The sequence below is a fragment of the Haematobia irritans genome, chromosome 4 (genome assembly GCF_050003625.1).
Source record: "Haematobia irritans isolate KBUSLIRL chromosome 4, ASM5000362v1, whole genome shotgun sequence".
Lineage (NCBI taxonomy): Eukaryota > Metazoa > Arthropoda > Insecta > Diptera > Muscidae > Haematobia > Haematobia irritans.
This window is the reverse complement of record NC_134400.1, coordinates 127114637-127134315: the sequence shown is the minus strand read 5'-3', so window position 1 is coordinate 127134315 and position 19679 is coordinate 127114637.

The following is a 19679-nucleotide window of genomic DNA, read 5'->3' as shown; positions in this document are numbered from 1 at the left end:
ATGGGCAAAAGAAGTTTTTCATATAAAAATTTAAATTTTTTTAGGTTTTGGGTGGATTTTTCAATTTTTTGGGAGTGGTCACGAATTAAAGTCCTTTTCGCTCTAGGACGCTTAGTTTAGGAGATATGGGCAAAAGAAGTTTTTCATATCAAAATTTTAATTTTTTTAGGTTTTGGGTGGATTTTTCAATTTTTTGGGAGTGGTCACGAATTAAAGTCCTTTTCGCTCTAGGACGCATATTTAAGGAGATATGGGCAAAAGAAGTTTTTCATATAAAAATTTCAATTTTTTTAGGTTTTGGGTGGATTTTTCAATTTTTTGGGGGTGGTCACGAATTAAAGTCCTTTTCGCTCTAGGACGCTTAGTTTAGGAGATATGGGCAAAAGAAGTTTTTCATATAAAAATTTCAATTTTTTTAGGTTTTGGGTGGATTTTTCAATATTTTGGGGGTGGTCGCGAATTAAAGTCCTTTTCGCTCTAGGACGCATATTTAAGGAGATATGGGTAAAAGAAGTTTTTCATATAAAAATTTCAATTTTTTTAGGTTTTGGGTGGATTTTACAAGTTTTTAGGGGTGGTCACGAATTAAAGTCCTTTTCGCTCTAGGACGCTTAGTTTAGGAGATATGGGCAAAAGAAGTGTTTCATATAAAAATTTAAATTTTTTTAGGTTTTGGGTGGATTTTTCAATTTTTTGAGGGTGGTCACGAATTAAAGTCCTTTTCGCTCTAGGACGCATATTTAAGGAGATATGACCAAAAGAAGTTTTTCATATAAAAATCTAATTTTTTTTAGGTTTTGGGTGGATTTTTAAATTTTTTGGGGGTGGTCACGAATTAAAGTCCTTTTCGCTCTAGGACGCATATTTAAGGAGATATGGGCAAAAGAAGTTTTTCATATAAAAATTTCAATTTTTTTAGGTTTTGGGTGGAATTTTCAATTTTTTGGGGGTGGTCACGAATTAAAGTCCTTTTCGCTCTAGGACGCATATTTAAGGAGATATGGGCAAAAGAAGTTTTTCATGTAAAAATTTCAATTTTTTTAGGTTTTGGGTGGATTTTTCAATTTTTTGGGGGTGGTCACGAATTAAAGTCCTTTTCGCTCTAGGACGCTTAGTTTAGGAGATATGGGCAAAAGAAGTTTTTCATATAAAAATTTCAATTTTTTTAGGTTTTGGGTGGATTTTTCAATTTTTTGGGAGTGGTCACGAATTAAAGTCCTTTTCGCTCTAGGACGCATATTTAAGGAGATATGGGCAAAAGAAGTTTTTCGTATAAAAATTTCAATTTTTTTAAGGTTTTGGGTGGATTTTTCAATTTTTTGGGAGTGGTTACGAATTAAAGTCCTTTTCGCTCTAGGACGCTTAGTTTAGGAGATATGGGCAAAAGAAGTTTTTCATATCAAAATTTTAATTTTTTTAGGTTTTGGGTGGATTTTTCAATTTTTTTGGGAGTGGTCACGAATTAAAGTCCTTTTCGCTCTAGGACGCATAGTTAAGGAGATATGGGAAAAAGAAGTTTTTCATATAAAAATTTAAATTTTTTTAGATTTTGGGTGGATTTTTCAATATTTTGGGGGTGGTCACGAATTAAAGTCCTTTTCGCTCTAGGACGCCTAGTTTAGGAGATATGGGCAAAAGAAGTTTTTCATATCAAAATTTTAATTTTTTTTAGGTTTTGGGTGGATTTTTCAATTTTTTGGGGGTGGTCATGAATTAAAGTCCTTTTCGCTCTAGGACGCTTAGTTTAGGAGATATGGGCAAAAGAAGTTTTTCATATAAAAATTTAAATTTTTTTAGATTTTGGGTGGATTTTTCAATATTTTGGGGGTGGTCACGAATTAAAGTCCTTTTCGCTCTAGGACGCATATTTAAGGAGATCTGGGCAAAAGAAGTTTTTCGTATAAAAATTTCAATTTTTTTAGGTTTTGGGTGGATTTTTCAATTTTTTGGGGGTGGTCACGAATTAAAGTCCTGTTCGCTCTAGGACGCATATTTAAGGAGATATGGGCAAAAGAAGTTTTTCATATAAAAATTTCAATTTTTTTAGGTTTTGGGTGGATTTTTAAATTTTTTGGGGGTGGTCACGAATTAAAGTCCTTTTCGCTCTAGGACGCTTAGTTTAGGAGATATGGGCAAAAGAAGTTTTTCATATAAAAATTTCAATTTTTTTAGGTGTTGGGTAGATTTTTCAATTTTTTGGGGGTGGTCACGAATTAAAGTCCTTTTCGCTCTAGAACGCATATTTAAGGAGATATGGGCAAAAGAAGTTTTTCATATAAAAATTTCAATTTTTTTAGGTTTTGGGTGGATTTTTCAATTTTTTGAGGGTGGTCACGAATTAAAGTCCTTTTCGCTCTAGGACGCATATTTAAGGAGATATGGGCAAAAGAAGTTTTTCATATAAAAATTTAAATTTTTTTAGGTTTTGGGTGGATTTTTAAATTTTTTGGGGGTGGTCACGAATTAAAGTCCTTTTCGCTCTAGGACGCATATTTAAGGAGATATGGGCAAAAGAAGTTTTTCGTATAAAAATTTCAATTTTTTTAGGTTTTGGGTGGATTTTTCAATTTTTTGGGAGTGGTCACGAATTAAAGTCCTTTTCGCTCTAGGACGCTTAGTTTAGGAGATATGGGCAAAAGAAGTTTTTCATATAAAAATTTAAATTTTTTTAGGTTTTGGGTGTATTTTTAAACTTTTTGGGAGTGGTCACGAATTAAAGTCCTTTTCGCTCTAGGACGCATATTTAAGGAGATATGGGCAAAAGAAGTTTTTCATATAAAAATTTCATTTTTTTTAGGTTTTGGGTGGGTTTTTCAATTTTTTGGGGGTGGTCATGAATTAAAGTCCTTTTCGCTCTAGGACGCTTAGTTTAGGAGATATGGGCAAAAGAAGTTTTTCATATAAAAATTTCAATTTTTTTAGGTTTTGGGTGGATTTTTCAATTTTTTGGGGGTGGTCGCGAATTAAAGTCCTTTTCGCTCTAGGACGCATATTTAAGGAGATATGTGCAAAAGAAGTTTTTCATATAAAAATTTCAATTTTTTTAGGTTTTGGGTGGATTTTTCAAGTTTTTAGGGGTGGTCACGAATTAAAGTTCTTTTCGCTCTAGGACGCTTAGTTTAGGAGATATGGGCAAAAGAAGTGTTTCATATAAAAATTTAAATTTTTTTAGGTTTTGGGTGGATTTTTCAATTTTTTGAGGGTGGTCACGAATTAAAGTCCTTTTCGCTCTAGGACGCATATTTAAGGAGATATGGGCAAAAGAAGTTTTTCATATAAAAATTTAAATTTTTTTAGGTTTTGGGTGGATTTTCCAATTTTTTGGGGGTGGTCACGAATTAAAGTCCTTTTCGCTCTAGGACGCATATTTAAGGAGATATGGGCAAAAGAAGTTTTTCATATAAAAATTTAAATTTTTTTAGGTTTTGGGTGGATTTTTCAATTTTTTGGGGGTGGTCACGAATTAAAGTCCTTTTTGCTCTAGGACGCATATTTAAGGAGATATGGCCAAAAGAAGTTTTTCATATAAAAATTTAATTTTTTTTAGGTTTTGGGTGGATTTTTAAATTTTTTGGGGGTGGTCACGAATTAAAGTCCTTTTCTCTCTAGGACGCTTAGTTTAGGAGATATGGGGAAAAGAAGTTTTTCATATAAAAATTTCAATTTTTTTAGGTTTTGGGTGGATTTTTCAATTTTTTGGGGGTGGTCACGAATTAAAGTCCTTTTCGCTCTAGGACGCTTAGTTTAGGAGATATGGGCAAAAGAAGTTTTTCATATAAAAATTTCAATTTTTTTAGGTTTTGGGTGGATTTTTCAATTTTTTGGGGGTGGTCACGAATTAAAGTCCTTTTCGCTCTAGGACGCATATTTAAGGAGATCTGGGCAAAAGAAGTTTTTCGTATAAAAATTTCAATTTTTTTAGGTTTTGGGTGGATTTTTCAATTTTTTGGGGGTGGTCACGAATTAAAGTCCTTTTCGCTCTAGGACGCATATTTAAGGAGATATGGGCAAAAGAAGTTTTTCGTATAAAACTTTCAATTTTTTTAGGTTTTGGGTGGATTTTTCAATTTTTTGGGAGTGGTCACGAATTAAAGTCCTTTTCGCTCTAGGACGCTTAGTTTAGGAGATATGGGCACAAGAAGTTTTTCATATCAAAATTTTAATTTTTTTAGGTTTTGGGTGGATTTTTCAATTTTTTGGGGGTGGTCACGAATTAAAGTCCTTTTCGCTCTAGGACGCTTAGTGTAGGAGATATGGGCAAAAGAAATTTTTCATATAAAAATTTCAATTTTTTTAGGTTTTGGGTGGATTTTTCAATTTTTTGGGGGTGGTCACGAATTAAAGTCCTTTTCGCTCTAGGACGCATATTTAAGGAGATATGGGCAAAAGAAGTTTTTCATATAAAAATTTCAACTTTTTTAGGTTTTGGGTGGATTTTTCAATTTTTTGGGGGTGGTCACGAATTAAAGTCCTTTTCGCTCTAGGACGCATATTTAAGGAGATATGGGCAAAAGAAGTTTTTCATATAAAAATTTTCAATTTTTTTAGGTTTTGGGTGGATTTTTAAATTTTTTGGGGGTGGTCACGAATTAAAGTCCTTTTCGCTCTAGGACGCTTAGTTTAGGAGATATGGGCAAAAGAAGTTTTTCATATAAAAATTTAATTTTTTTTAGGTTTTGGGTGGATTTTTCAATTTTTTGGGGGTGGTCACGAATTAATGTCCTTTTCGCGCTAGGACGCTTAGTTTAGGAGATATGGGCAAAAGAAGTTTTTCATATAAAAATTTAAATTTTTTTAGGTTTTGGGTGGATTTTTCAATTTTTTGGGGGCTGTCACGAATTAAAGTCTTTTTCGCTCTAGGACGCATATTTAAGGAGATATGGGCAAAAGAAGTTTTTCATATAAAAATTTCAATTTTTTTAGGTTTTGGGTGGATTTTTCAATTTTTTGGGAGTGGTCACGAATTAAAGTCCTTTTCGCTCTAGGACGCTTAGTTTAGGAGATATGGGCAAAAGAAGTTTTTCATATAAAAATTTCAATTTTTATACCCACCACCATAGAATGGTGATGGGGGTATAATAAGTTTGTCATTCCGTTTGTAACACATCGAAATATCGATTTCCGACTATATAAAGTATATATATTCTTGATCAGGGAGAAATTCTAAGACGATATAACGATGTCCGTCTGTCCGTCTGTCTGTCTGTCTGTCTGTCTGTTGTAATCACGCTACAGTCTTCAATAATGAAGCAATCATGCTGAAATTTTGCACAAACTCGTCTTTTGTCTGCAGGCAGGTCAAGTTCGAAGATGGGCTATATCGGTCCAGGTTTTGATATAGTCCCCATATAAACTGACCTCCCGATTTGGGGTCTTGGGCTTATAGAAATCGTAGTTTTTATTCAATTTGCCTGAAATTTGAAATCTAGAGGTATTTTATGACCATAAAGAGGTGTGCCAAAAATGGTGAGTATCGGTCCATGTTTTGATATAGCCCCCATATAGACCGATCTCCCGATTTTATTTCTTAGGCTTATAGAAACCGCAGTTTTTATTCGATTTACTTGAAATTGGAAATGTAGAGGTATTGTAGGACCACAAATACGTGTGCCAAAAATTGTGAGTATCGGTCCATGTTTTGGTATGGTCCCCATATAAAACGACCTCCCGATTTGGGTCTTGGGCTTATAGAAATCGTAGTTTTTATCCAATTTGCCTGAAATTTGAAATCTAGAGGTATTTTATGACCATAAAGAGGTGTGCCAAAAATTGTGAGTATCGGTCCATATTTTGGTATAGCCCCCATATAGACCTATCTCCCGATTTTACTTCTTTGGCTTATAGAAACCGCAGTTTTTATTCAATTTACCTGAAATTGGAAATCTAGAGGTATTGTAGGACCACAAATACATGTGCCAAAAATTGTGAGTATCGGTCCATGTTTTGGTATAGCCCCCATATATAACGACCTCCCGATTTTGGGTCTTGGGCTTATAGAAACCGTAGTTTCTATCCAATTTGTCTGAAATTGGATATCTAGACGTATTTTAGGACCATAAGAGGTGTGCCGAAAATGGTGAGTATCGGTCCATATTTTGGTATAGCCCCCGTATAGACCGATTTCCCGATTTTACTTCTTGGGCTTCTAGAATCCGAAGTTTTTATCCTATTTGCCTGAAATTGGAAATCTAGAGGTATTTTCGGGTCGTAAAGAGGTGTGCCGAAAACGGTGAGTATCGGTCCATATTTTAGTATAGCCCCCATAAGAACGATCTCCCGATTTAACTCCTTGGGTTTCTAGAAACCGTAGTTTTTATCTGATTTGCCTGAATTTATAAATATTCTGATATTTGAGGCTCACAAAAACGTGTATCGGATTAAGTTTTTATCGGTCCATTTGATAATGCCTCCATATAGACCGACTTCACTTCTTGATGGTGTAGAAGGCGCACTGATCATGAAAATTGCTTGAAACTCAATGTAAAATTTCCAGATTTTACATCCACAGATTTAAGATTTCAAATTAAGACGTTATTTTATAATTTTCTTGCACACTTACAAGAGATGTTAATGATTCCTCTAAAACTCAAACAAAAATGGTTCTTATAAATCCAGAATCTGATATAGTCCTCATAGGTGAAATCTTTAAACTTATCTTCGGGAAGTGTCCTCAAGTCCTCAAGCCCTCCTGAAATTTCAAAGGAAACCCTAATATTTGGTTCATGGTGGTGGGTATTTAAGATTCGGCCCGGCCGAACTTAGTGCTGTATATACTTGTTTTAGGTTTTGGGTGGATTTTTCAATTTTTTGGGGGTGGTCACGAATTAAAGTCCTTTTCGCTCTAGGACGCATATTTAAGGAGATCTGGGCAAAAGAAGTTTTTCGTATAAAAATTTCAATTTTTTTAGGTTTTGGGTGGATTTTTCAATTTTTTGGGGGTGGTCACGAATTAAAGTCCTTTTCGCTCTAGGACGCATATTTAAGGAGATATGGGCAACAGAAGTTTTTCATATAAAAATTTTCAATTTTTTTAAGGTTTTGGGTGGATTTTTAAATTTTTTGGGGTGGTCACGAATTAAAGTCCTTTTCGCTCTAGAACGCATATATAAGGAGATATGGGCAAAAGAAGTTTTTCATATAAAAATTTCAATTTTTTTAGGTTTTGGGTGGATTTTTAAATTTTTTGGGGGTGGTCACGAATTAAAGTCCTTTTCGCTCTAGGACGCTTAGTTTAGGAGATATGGGCAAAAGAAGTTTTTCATATAAAAATTTAAATTTTTTTAGGTGTTGGGTGGATTTTTCAATTTTTTGGGGGTGGTCACGAATTAAAGTCCTTTTCGCTCTAGGACGCATATTTAAGGAGATATGGGCAAAAGAAGTTTTTCATATAAAAATTTCAATTTTTTTAGGTTTTGGATGGATTTTTCAATTTTTTGGGGGTGGTCACGAATTAAAGTCCTTTTCGCTCTAGGACGCATATTTAAGGAGATATGGGCAAAAGAAGTTTTTCATATAAAAATTTCAATTTTTTTAGGTTTTGGGTGGATTTTTAAATTTTTTGGGGGTGGTCACGAATTAAAGTCCTTTTCGCTCTAGGACGCTTAGTTTAGGAGATATGAGCAAAAGAAGTTTTTCATATAAAAATTTAATTTTTTTTAGGTTTTGGGTGGATTTTTAAACTTTTTGGGGGTGGTCACGAATTAAAGTCCTTTTCGCTCTAGGACGCTTAGTTTAGGAGATATGGGCAAAAGAAGTTTTTCATATAAAAATTTAAATTTTTTTAGGTTTTGGGTGGATTTTTCAATTTTTTGGGGGTGGTCACGAATTAAAGTCCTTTTCGCTCTAGGACGCATATTTAAGGAGATATGGGCAAAAGAAGTTTTTCATATAAAAATTTCAATTTTTTTTGGTTTTGGGTGGATTTTTCAATTTTTTGAGGGTGGTCACGAATTAAAGTCCTTTTCACTCTAGGACGCATATTTAAGGAGATATGGGCAAAAGAAGTTTTTCATATAAAAATTTAAATTTTTTTAGGTTTTGGGTGGATTTTTCAATTTTTTGAGGGTGGTCACGAATTAAAGTCCTTTTCGCTCTAGGACGCTTAGTTTAGGAGATATGGGCAAAAGAAGTTTTTCGTATAAAAATTTCAATTTTTTTAGGTTTTGGGTGGATTTTTCAATTTTTTGGAGTGGTCACGAATTAAAGTCCTTTTCGCTCTAGGACGCTTAGTTTAGGAGATATGAGCAAAAGAAGTTTTTCATATCAAAATTTTAATTTTTTTGGGTGGATTTTTCAATTTTTTGGGGGTGGTCACGAATTAAAGTCCTTTTCGCTCTAGGACGCATATTTAAGGAGATATGGGCAAAAGAAGTTTTTCATATAAAAATTTCAATTTTTTTAGGTTTTGGGTGGATTTTTAAATTTTTTGGGGGTGGTCACGAATTAAAGTCCTTTTCGCTCTAGGACGCTTGGTTTAGGAGATATGGGCAAAAGAAGTTTTTCATATAAAAATTTAAATTTTTTAGGTTTTGGGTGGATTTTGCAATTTTTTGGGGGTGGTCACGAATTAAAGTCCTTTTCGCTCTAGGACGCTTAGTTTAGGAGATATGGGCAAAAGAAGTTTTTCATATAAAAATTTAAATTTTTTTAGATTTTGGGTGGATTTTTCAATATTTTGGGGGTGGTCACGAATTAAAGTCCTTTTCGCTCTAGGACGCTTAGTTTAGGAGATATGGGCAAAAGAAGTTATTCATATAAAAATTTAAATTTTTTTAGATTTTGGGTGGATTTTTCAATATTTTGGGGGTGATCACGAATTAAAGTCCTTTTCGCTCTAGGACGCTTAGTTTAGGAGATATGGGCAAAAGAAGTTTTTCATATAAAAATTTCAATTTTTTTAGGTTTTGGGTGGATTTTTCAATTTTTTGGGGGTGGTCACGAATTAAAGTCCTTTTCGCTCTAGGACGCTTGGTTTAGGAGATATGGGCAAAAGAAGTTTTTCATATAAAAATTTAAATTTTTTAGGTTTTGGGTGGATTTTGCAATTTTTTGGGGGTGGTCACGAATTAAAGTCCTTTTCGCTCTAGGACGCTTAGTTTAGGAGATATGGGCAAAAGAAGTTTTTCATATAAAAATTTAAATTTTTTTAGGTTTTGGGTGGATTTTTCAATTTTTTGGGGGTTGTCACGAATTAAAGTCTTTTTCGCTCTAGGACGCATATTTAAGGAGATATGGGCAAAAGAAGTTTTTCATATAAAAATTTCAATTTTTTTAGGTTTTGGGTGGATTTTTCAATTTTTTGGGAGTGGTCACGAATTAAAGTCCTTTTCGCTCTAGGACGCTTAGTTTAGGAGATATGGGCAAAAGAAGTTTTTCATATAAAAATTTCAATTTTTAGGTTTTGGGTGGATTTTTCAATTTTTTGGGGGTGGTCACGAATTAAAGTCCTTTTCGCTCTAGGACGCATATTTAAGGAGATCTGGGCAAAAGAAGTTTTTCGTATAAAAATTTCAATTTTTTTAAGTTTTGGGTGGATTTTTCTATTTTTTGGGGGTGGTCACGAATTAAAGTCCTTTTCGCTCTAGGACGCATATTTAAGGAGATATGGGCAACAGAAGTTTTTCATATAAAAATTTTCAATTTTTTTAGGTTTTGGGTGGATTTTTAAATTTTTTGGGGGTGGTCACGGATTAAAGTCCTTTTCGCTCTAGGACGCATATTTAAGGAGATATGGGCAAAAGAAGTTTTTCATATAAAAATTTCAATTTTTTTAGGTTTTGAGTGGAATTTTCAATTTTTTGGGGGTGGTCACGAATTAAAGTCCTTTTCGCTCTAGGACGCATATTTAAGGAGATATGGGCAAAAGAAGTTTTTCATATAAAAATTTCAATTTTTTTAGGTTTTGGGTGGATTTTTCAATTTTTTGGGGGTGGTCACGAATTAAAGTCCTTTTCACTCTAGGACGCATATTTAAGGAGATATGGGCAAAAGAAGTTTTTCATATAAAAATTTAAATTTTTTTAGGTTTTGGGTGGATTTTTAAATTTTTTGGGGGTGGTCACGAATTAAAGTCCTTTCCGCTCTAGGACGCATATTTAAGGAGATATGGGCAAAAGAAGTTTTTCGTATAAAAATTTCAATTTTTTTAGGTTTTGGGTGGATTTTTCAATTTTTTGGGAGAGGTCACGAATTAAAGTCCTTTTCGCTCTAGGACGCTTAGTTTAGGAGATATGAGCAAAAGAAGTTTTTCATATAAAAATTTAAATTTTTTTAGGTTTTGGGTGGATTTTTAAACTTTTTGGGGGTGGTCACGAATTAAAGTCCTTTTCGCTCTAGGACGCTTAGTTTAGGAGATATGGGCAAAAGAAGTTTTTCATATAAAAATTTAAATTTTTTTAGGTTTTGGGTGGATTTTTCAATTTTTTTGGGGTGGTCACGAATTAAAGTCCTTTTCGCTCTAGGACGCATATTTAAGGAGATATGGGCAAAAGAAGTTTTTCATATAAAAATTTCAATTTTTTTAGGTTTTGGGTGGATTTTTCAATTTTTTGAGGGTGGTCACGAATTAAAGTCCTTTTCACTCTAGGACGCATTTAAGGAGATATGGGCAAAAGAAGTTTTTCATATAAAAATTTAAATTTTTTTAGGTTTTGGGTGGATTTTTCAATTTTTTGAGGGTGGTCACGAATTAAAGTCCTTTTCGCTCTAGGACGCTTAGTTTAGGAGATATGGGCAAAAGAAGTTTTTCGTATAAAAATTTCAATTTTTTTAGGTTTTGGGTGGATTTTTCAATTTTTTGGAGTGGTCACGAATTAAAGTCCTTTTCGCTCTAGGACGCTTAGTTTAGGAGAAGTTTTTCATATAAAAATTTAAATTTTTTTAGGTTTTGGGTGGATTTTTAAATTTTTTGGGGGTTGTCACGAATTAAAGTCTTTTTCGCTCTAGGACGCATATTTAAGGAGATATGGGCAAAAGAAGTTTTTCATATAAAAATTTCAATTTTTTTAGGTTTTGGGTGGATTTTTCAATTTTTTGGGAGTGGTCACGAATTAAAGTCCTTTTCGCTCTAGGACGCTTAGTTTAGGAGATATGGGCAAAAGAAGTTTTTCATATAAAAATTTCAATTTTTAGGTTTTGGGTGGATTTTTCAATTTTTTGGGGGTGGTCACGAATTAAAGTCCTTTTCGCTCTAGGACGCATATTTAAGGAGATCTGGGCAAAAGAAGTTTTTCGTATAAAAATTTCAATTTTTTTAAGTTTTGGGTGGATTTTTCTATTTTTTGGGGGTGGTCACGAATTAAAGTCCTTTTCGCTCTAGGTCGCATATTTAAGGAGATATGGGCAACAGAAGTTTTTCATATAAAAATTTTCAATTTTTTTAGGTTTTGGGTGGATTTTTAAATTTTTTGGGGGTGGTCACGGATTAAAGTCCTTTTCGCTCTAGGACGCATATTTAAGGAGATATGGGCAAAAGAAGTTTTTCATATAAAAATTTCAATTTTTTTAGGTTTTGAGTGGAATTTTCAATTTTTTGGGGGTGGTCACGAATTAAAGTCCTTTTCGCTCTAGGACGCATATTTAAGGAGATATGGGCAAAAGAAGTTTTTCATATAAAAATTTCAATTTTTTTAGGTTTTGGGTGGGTTTTTCAATTTTTTGGGGGTGGTCACGAATTAAAGTCCTTTTCGATCTAGGACGCTTAGTTTAGGAGATATGGGCAAAAGAAGTTTTTCATATAAAAATTTAAATTTTTTATGTGTTGGGTGGATTTTTCAATTTTTTGGGGGTGGTCACGAATTAAAGTCCTTTTCGCTCTAGGACGCATATTTAAGGAGATATGGGCAAAAGAAGTTTTTCATATAAAAATTTCAATTTTTTTAGGTTTTGGGTGGATTTTTCAATTTTTTGGGGGTGGTCACGAATTAAAGTCCTTTTCACTCTAGGACGCATATTTAAGGAGATATGGGCAAAAGAAGTTTTTCATATAAAAATTTAAATTTTTTTAGGTTTTGGGTGGATTTTTAAATTTTTTGGGGGTGGTCACGAATTAAAGTCCTTTCCGCTCTAGGACGCATATTTAAGGAGATATGGGCAAAAGAAGTTTTTCGTATAAAAATTTCAATTTTTTTAGGTTTTGGGTGGATTTTTCAATTTTTTGGGAGTGGTCACGAATTAAAGTCCTTTTCGCTCTAGGACGCTTAGTTTAGGAGATATGAGCAAAAGAAGTTTTTCATATAAAAATTTAAATTTTTTTAGGTTTTGGGTGGATTTTTAAACTTTTTGGGGGTGGTCACGAATTAAAGTCCTTTTCGCTCTAGGACGCTTAGTTTAGGAGATATGGGCAAAAGAAGTTTTTCATATAAAAATTTAAATTTTTTTAGGTTTTGGGTGGATTTTTCAATTTTTTGGGGGTGGTCACGAATTAAAGTCCTTTTCGCTCTAGGACGCATATTTAAGGAGATATGGGCAAAAGAAGTTTTTCATATAAAAATTTCAATTTTTTTAGGTTTTGGGTGGATTTTTCAATTTTTTGAGGGTGGTCACGAATTAAAGTCCTTTTCACTCTAGGACGCATATTTAAGGAGATATGGGAAAAAGAAGTTTTTCATATAAAAATTTAAATTTTTTTAGGTTTTGGGTGGATTTTTCAATTTTTTGAGGGTGGTCACGAATTAAAGTCCTTTTCGCTCTAGGACGCTTAGTTTAGGAGATATGGGCAAAAGAAGTTTTTCGTATAAAAATTTCAATTTTTTTAGGTTTTGGGTGGATTTTTCAATTTTTTGGAGTGGTCACGAATTAAAGTCCTTTTCGCTCTAGGACGCTTAGTTTAGGAGATATGGGCAAAAGAAGTTTTTCATATCAAAATTTTAATTTTTTTGGGTGGATTTTTCAATTTTTTGGGGGTGGTCACGAATTAAAGTCCTTTTCGCTCTAGGACGCATATTTAAGGAGATATGGGCAAAAGAAGTTTTTCATATAAAAATTTAAATTTTTTAGGTTTTGGGTGGATTTTGCAACTTTTTGGGGGTGGTCACGAATTAAAGTCCTTTTCGCTCTAGGACGCTTAGTTTAGGAGATATGGGCAAAAGAAGTTTTTCATATAAAAATTTAAATTTTTTTAGATTTTGGGTGGATTTTTCAATTTTTTGGCGGTGGTCACGAATTAAAGTCCTTTTCGCTCTAGGACGCTTAGTTTAGGAGATATGGGCAAAAGAAGTTATTCATATAAAAATTAAAATTTTTTTAGATTTTGGGTGGATTTTTCAATATTTTGGGGGTGGTCACGAATTAAAGTCCTTTTCGCTCTAGGACGCTTAGTTTAGGAGATATGGGCAAAAGAAGTTTTTCATATAAAAATTTAAATTTTTTTAGGTTTTGGGTGGATTTTTCAATTTTTTGGGGGTGGTCACGAATTAAAGTCCTTTTCGCTCTAGGACGCATATTTAAGGAGATATGGGCAAAAGAAGTTTTTCATATAAAAATTTAAATTTTTTTAGGTTTTGGGTGGATTTTTCAATTTTTTGGGGGTGGTCACGAATTAAAGTCCTTTTCGCTCTAGGACGCATATTTAAGGAGATATGGGCAAAAGAAGTTTTTCTTATAAAAATTTCAATTTTTTTAGGTTTTGGGTGGATTTTTCAATTTTTTGAGGGTGGTCACGAATTAAAGTCCTTTTCACTCTAGGACGCATATTTAAGGAGATATGGGCAAAAGAAGTTTTTCATATAAAAATTTAAATTTTTTTAGGTTTTGGGTGGATTTTTCAATTTTTTGGGAGTGGTCACGAATTAAAGTCCTTTTCGCTCTAGGACGCATATTTAAGGAGATATGGGCAAAAGAAGTTTTTCATATAAAAATTTCAATTTTTTTAGGTTTTGGATGGATTTTTCAATTTTTTGGGGGTGGTCACGAATTAAAGTCCTTTTCGCTCTAGGACGCTTAGTTTAGGAGATATGGGCAAAAGAAGTTTTTCATATAAAAATTTATTTTTATTGTAGGTTTTGGGTGGATTTTTCAATTTTTTGGGGGTGGTCACGAATTAAAGTCCTTTTCGCTCTAGGACGCATATTTAAGGAGATATGGGCAAAAGAAGTTTTTCATATAAAAATTTCAATTTTTTTAGGTTTTGGGTGGATTTTTCAATTTTTTGGGGGTGGTCACGAATTACAGTCCTTTTCGCTCTAGGACGCATATTTAAGGAGATATGGGCAAAAGAAGTTTTTCGTATAAAAATTTCAATTTTTTTAGGTTTTTTTTTTTTTTTTTTATTATTATTTTATTCAACAATTCAACTTTAATACAATACAAGTCTGTCCCGCGCCATAAGGCATTAATGGGACTAGTTGGCCAATTATTTATACAATATTAAAAACAAAAATTATACGTATTTAAAAGGTTCATTCATATATGATTTAATATTTGTTTCAAATTACAATATTATAAATATTACAATTATAGCAGAAGCGATTCAAAGCTATTGCAAAGATAGTATTTGCTCATTTCCTTAAATCTCGATATACGTTGAATGGATTTCAATTCGAGTGGAATATTATTGTAAGTTAAGCCACCTATATAATCAATCCGTTGCTTTGTTTTTTCGAATCTACACCTGGGCAAACGCAAATTCATTCTATTCCTTGTATTAAAATTTGTTTGATTCGTATAGAACTTTATTGTATGGTAACCAATGTTGTAATTACACTTGAAAACATACTTTAAAATATTATATTTATATAAACCATTGATTGGTAAAATATTTTTTGCAAACTCTTCAAATAGCGACAAGGTTGAGAAATTTGGAGGTAGATTAAAAACAACTTTCAAAGCTTTATTTTACATAGATTGAAGTGATCTTAGCTCACTATTATTTTTATTGTATGCATATGATGTAACCATATAATTTAAATGCGATTGTATTAAACAGGAAAATATTGTTAATTTTGTCTTTGTGTTTAATTTGTTTTTCATCTTGTAGAGAAATCCAATTGCGGGAGCTATTTTCCTTTTTAAACTGCGTATATGACAATCCCATGCTAAATTATTTTGTAACATCACGCCTAGATATGTTACGCTTATACATTCATGTATTGATTTTCCATCAATATAGACACTGAAATCGTTGTTAACTGAAGGATTTGGTCGAAATCGAATAAGTTTTGTTTTATCAGCGTTCAGAACTAGTCTGTTTACTCGTGCAAACTCACAGAGTAATGCAGAATCCCTTTCTATGTTTGCACGCAGAGCGATGTCATATTTATAGGGATAGAACAAGCAAATGTCATCAGCGAACATAAATAATTTTCCGATAAGCTGGAGATTCCGGATATCATTAATAAAAACGGAAAATGGGAAATGGATGGATTTTTCAATTTTTCGCTCTAGGACGCTTAGTTTAGGAGATATGGGCAAAAGAAGTTTTTCATATAAAAATTTCAATTTTTTTAGGTTTTGGGTGGATTTTTCAATTTTTTGGGGGTGGTCACGAATTAAAGTCCTTTTCGCTCTAGGACGCATTTTTAAGGAGATATGGGCAAAAGAAGTTTTTCATATAAAAATTTCAATTTTTTTAGGTTTTGGGTGGATTTTTCAATTTTTTGGGGGTGGTCACGAATTAAAGTCCTTTTCGCTCTTGGACGCTTAGTTTAGGAGATATGGGCAAAAGAAGTTTTTCATATAAAAATTTCAATTTTTTTAGGTTTTGGGTGGATTTTTCAATTTTTTGGCGGTGGTCACGAATTAAAGTCCTTTTCGCTCTAGGACGCTTAGTTTAGGAGATATGGGCAAAAGAAGTTTTTCATATAAAAATTTCAATTTTTTTAGGTTTTCGGTGGATTTTTCAATTTTTTGGGGGTGGTCACGAATTAAAGTCCTTTTCGCTCTAGGACGCATATTTAAGGAGATATGGGCAAAAGAAGTTTTTCATATAAAAATTTCAATTTTTTTAGGTTTTGGGTGGATTTTTCAATTTTTTGAGGGTGGTCACGAATTAAAGTCCTTTTCGCTCTAGGACGCTTAGTTTAGGAGATATGGGCAAAAGAAGTTTTTCATATAAAAATTGCAATTTTTTTAGGTTTTGGGTGGATTTTTCAATTTTTTGGCGGTGGTCACGAATTAGAGTCCTTTTCGCTCTAGGACGCTTAGTTTAGGAGATATGGGCAAAAGAAGTGTTTCATATAAAAATTTAAATTTTTTTAGGTTTTGGGTGGATTTTTCAATTTTTTGAGGGTGGTCACGAATTAAAGTCCTTTTCGCTCTAGGACGCATATTTAAGGAGATATGGGCAAAAGAAGTTTTTCATATAAAAATTTAAAGTTTTTTAGGTTTTGGGTGGATTTTTAATTTTTTGGGGGTGGTCACGAATTAAAGTCCTTTTCGCTCTAGGACGCATATTTAAGGAGATATGGGCAAAAGAAGTTTTTCATATAAAAATTTCAATTTTTTTAGGTTTTGGGTGGAATTTTCAATTTTTTGGGGGTGGTCACGAATTAAAGTCCTTTTCGCTCTAGGACGCATATTTAAGGAGATATGGGCAAAAGAAGTTTTTCATATAAAAATTTCAATTTTTTTAGGTTTTGGGTGGATTTTTCAATTTTTTGGGGGTGGTCACGAATTAAAGTCCTTTTCGCTCTAGGACGCATATTTAAGGAGATATGGGCAAAAGAAGTTTTTCATATAAAAATTTCAATTTTTTTAGGTTTTGGGTGGATTTTTCAATTTTTTGCGGGTGGTCACGAATTAAAGTCCTTTTCGCTCTAGGACGCTTAGTTTAGGAGATATGGGTAAAAGAAGTGTTTCATATAAAAATTTCAATTTTTTGAGGGTGGTCACGAATTAAAGTCCTTTTCGCTCTAGGACGCATATTTAAGGAGATATGGGCAAAAGAAGTTTTTCATATAAAAATTTTAATTTTTTTAGGTTTTGGGTGGATTTTTCAATTTTTTTGGGAGTGGTCACGAATTAAAGTCCTTTTCGCTCTAGGACGCTTAGTTTAGGAGATATGGGCAAAAGAAGTTTTTCATATAAAAATTTTAATTTTTTTAGGTTTTGGGTGGAATTTTCAATTTTTTGGGGGTGGTCACGAATTAAAGTCCTTTTCGCTCTAGGACGCATATTTAAGGAGATATGGGCAAAAGAAGTTTTTCATATAAAAATTTAAATTTTTTTAGGTTTTGGGTGGATTTTTCAATTTTTTGGGGGTGGTCACGAATTAAAGTCCTTTTCGCTCTAGGACGCTTAGTTTAGGGGCAAAAGAAGTTTTTCATATAAAAAATTTCAATTTTTTTAGGTTTTGGGTGGATTTTTCAATTTTTTGGCGGTGGTCACCAATTAAAGTCCTTTTCGCTCTAGGACGCTTAGTTTAGGAGATATGGGCAAAAGAAGTTTTTCATATAAAAATTTCAATTTTTTTTAGGTTTTGGGTGGATTTTTCAATTTTTTGGGGGTGGTCACGAATTAAAGTCCTTTTCGCTCTAGGACGCATATTTAAGGAGATATGGGCAAAAGAAGTTTTTCATATAAAAATTTCAATTTTTTTAGGTTTTAGGTGGATTTTTCAATTTTTTGAGGGTGGTCACGAAGTAAAGTCCTTTTCGCTCTAGGACGCTTAGTTTAGGAGATATGGGCAAAAGAAGTTTTTCATATAAAAATTGCAATTTTTTTAGGTTTTGGGTGGATTTTTCAATTTTTTGGCGGTGGTCACGAATTAGAGTCCTTTTCGCTCTAGGACGCTTAGTTTAGGAGATATGGGCAAAAGAAGTGTTTCATATAAAAATTTAAATTTTTTTAGGTTTTGGGTGGATTTTTCAATTTTTTGAGGGTGGTCACGAATTAAAGTCCTTTTCGCTCTAGGACGCATATTTAAGAAGATATGGGCAAAAGAAGTTTTTCATATAAAAATTTAAATTTTTTTAGGTTTTGGGTGGATTTTTAAATTTTTTGGGGGTGGTCACGAATTAAAGCCCTTTTCGCTCTAGGACGCATATTTAAGGAGATATGGGCAAAAGAAGTTTTTCATATAAAAATTTCAATTTTTTTAGGTTTTGGGTGGATTTTTCAATATTTTGGGGGTGGTCACGAATTAAAGTCCTTTTCGCTCTAGGACGCATATTTAAGGAGATATGGGCAAAAGAAGTTTTTCATATAAAAATTTCAATTTTTTTAGGTTTTGGGTGGATTTTTCAATTTTTTGGGGGTGGTCACGAATTAAAGTCCTTTTCGCTCTAGGACGCTTAGTTTAGGAGATATGGGCAAAAGAAGTTTTTCATATAAAAATTTTAATTTTTTTAGGTTTTGGGTGGATTTTTAAATTTTTTGGGGGTGGTCACGAATTAAAGTCCTTTTCGCTCTAGGACGCATATTTAAGGATATATGGGCAAAAGAAGTTTTTCATATAAAAATTTTAATTTTTTTAGGTTTTGGGTGGATTTTTCAATTTTTTGGGAGTGGTCACGAATTAAAGTCCTTTTCGCTCTAGGACGCTTAGTTTAGGAGATATGGGCAAAAGAAGTTTTTCATATAAAAATTTTAATTTTTTTAGGTTTTGGGTGGATTTTTAAATTTTTTGGGGGTGGTCACGAATTAAAGTCCTTTTCGCTCTAGGACGCATATTTAAGGAGATATAGGCAAGAGAAGTTTTTCATATAAAAATTTCAATTTTTTTAGGTTTTGGGTGGATTTTTCAATTTTTTGGGGGTGGTCACGAATTAAAGTCCTTTTCGCTCTAGGACGCTTAGTTTAGGAGATATGGGCAAAAGAAGTTTTTCATATAAAAATTTCAATTTTTTTAGGTTTTGGGTGGAATTTTAAATTTTTTGGGGGTGGTCACGAGTTAAAGTCCTTTTCGCTCTAGGACGCATATTTAAGGAGATATGGGCAAAAGAAGTTTTTCATATAAAAATTTCAATTTTTTTAGGTTTTGGGTGGATTTTTCAATTTTTTGGGGGTGGTCACGAATTAAAGTCCTTTTCGCTCTAGGACGCTTAGTTTAGGAGATATGGGCAAAAGAAGTTTTTCATATAAAAATTTCAATTTTTTTAGGTTTTGGGTGGATTTTTCAATTTTTTGGCGGTGGTCACGAATTAAAGTCCATTTCGCTCTAGGACGCATATTTAAGGAGATATGGGCAAAAGAAGTTTTTCGTATAAAAATTTCAATTTTTTTAGGTTTTGGGTGGATTTTTCAATTTTTTGGGAGTGGTCACGAATTAAAGTCCTTTTCGCTCTAGGACGCTTAGTTTAGGAGAAAAGAAGTTTTTCATATAAAAATTTAAATTTTTTAGGTTTTGGGTGGATTTTTCAATTTTTTGGGGGTGGTCACGAATTAAAGTCCTTTTCGCTCTAGGACGCATAGTTTAGAGATATGGGTAAAAGAAGTCTTTCATATAAAAATTTCAATTTTTTGAGGGTGGTCACGAATTAAAGTCCTTTTCGCTCTAGGACGCATATTTAAGGATATATGGGCAAAAGAAGTTTTTCATATAAAAATTTTAATTTTTTTAGGTTTTGGGTGGATTTTTCAATTTTTTGGGAGTGGTCACGAATTAAAGTCCTTTTCGCTCTAGGACGCTTAGTTTAGGAGATATGGGCAAAAGAAGTTTTTCATATAAAAATTTTAATTTTTTTAGGTTTTGGGTGGATTTTTAAATTTTTTGGGGGTGGTCACGAATTAAAGTCCTTTTCGCT